Source organism: Aplysia californica, unplaced genomic scaffold, assembly GCF_000002075.1.
Source record: "Aplysia californica isolate F4 #8 unplaced genomic scaffold, AplCal3.0 scaffold00638, whole genome shotgun sequence".
Classification (NCBI taxonomy): domain Eukaryota; kingdom Metazoa; phylum Mollusca; class Gastropoda; order Aplysiida; family Aplysiidae; genus Aplysia; species Aplysia californica.
The window spans coordinates 278,883-280,192 of record NW_004797908.1 but is presented as its reverse complement, the minus strand read 5'-3'; the positions used below and the strand labels follow the sequence as shown (position 1 = coordinate 280,192).

The following is a 1,310-nucleotide window of genomic DNA, read 5'->3' as shown; positions in this document are numbered from 1 at the left end:
GGGGGGGCGGAGGGAGGCGCTTTAGCGCCATGTTTACTATACGGCCAGATTATATGAGGGTACACAAGACCACTGCGCATATGCATGTGTTGTTGGTTGTTTTTTTGCCTCTTAAATGTTGTTGGGTTTCTGAGTTGTTTTTATTTTTAGTTGCCGTAATTACTTATGGTTTGCTTTCTTATTTGGGCGGTGTGGAGGCTGGGGAGTCTTGTTTATTATTATGCTCAACAAAACGAATCTGCTTCACAAAAAGGTCAATACACTTTAAAATGTTGACCAAAGGAAATCAGATCGGTTGCCTTAGCGGCAAAAGGACCTTGTGGTATACCCATGTCACTTGTAACGGCAAAGTATTATGCATTACATTCTATCGATACGATCTAAACATTCAGAAGGTAAGGGTCAGGCGGGTCAGGGTCGGAAATAATTGCTAAACATCACAATTGAAGACATAAAGACGTGTTAACTCTGACTGCATGAAAACTGAGCTCATGTCATGTGTATTTCTTTTATTTAAGCAGTTGTTGTTCGTTTTGTTTGATTTGTTTTGTTTAGTGGCGCCGGCGGCCTAGATCTAGTGGTTAGGCAACTGAACTTATAATCGTAAGTTTACAGGTTGGGAGGTACAAACATCAGCTCGATCCGACGTCGTATCCTTGGGAAAGGCACTTTACACGAATTTCCCATTTGGCTCAGTCCTTCCGGAGATGGATTTTAAACTCGGAGGTCCCGCCTCTTAAATAACATAGTAGTACTGATAGGGGCGTTAAACCTTTACCACTTAACTTTTTCTTTTTTTTTACACCCCTATCGAAACAATTTTGATCATTTAGGATGCGGGCTTCGAACTTGCCTCGTCAGGCCAAATCCAGGCTGACATGGATACAACGTCATAGCAGAAAGATGAGATATTCGATAAAAATGCGACAGCGAAGCGCCTGACCTCTACACCACAGATGCCTGTGTCTCACGAGTGCAGGGCCATTTAGCCCGCGAATTACACCACAACAGACTGCAGGGGAAAGCAACGGAACGGAACGGAATTTTTGCGTGATTATCCGTGAGAAAAAGATAGCCCAACGGAAATCTCCTATTATTATAACTCTGTACTGCGGGAGTTTTCGGGCGCCCACACACCACGCAGAGGGCAGTCATAGCAGCAGACGCTACACATTCCGTATCACATGCGCCATTTTTTGTTTTGCGTCGTCATTCGGTGAGGGGGATCACTTTTCAAAACATGTTTGTTCTCCCTACGAGATTGAGAAAGAGAATGCGTGTGTGTGTGGGGGGGGGGTATGTATGTGTGG

At 44.3% G+C, this 1,310-nt stretch overlaps 1 protein-coding gene across 1 annotated transcript in view; it reads left to right on the top strand.

The window, feature by feature from the left end:
* Positions 1 to 1,310, top strand: part of LOC101862896 — a gene marked incomplete in the record, with an annotated part of 21,007 nt that overhangs the window by 7,869 nt on the left and 11,828 nt on the right.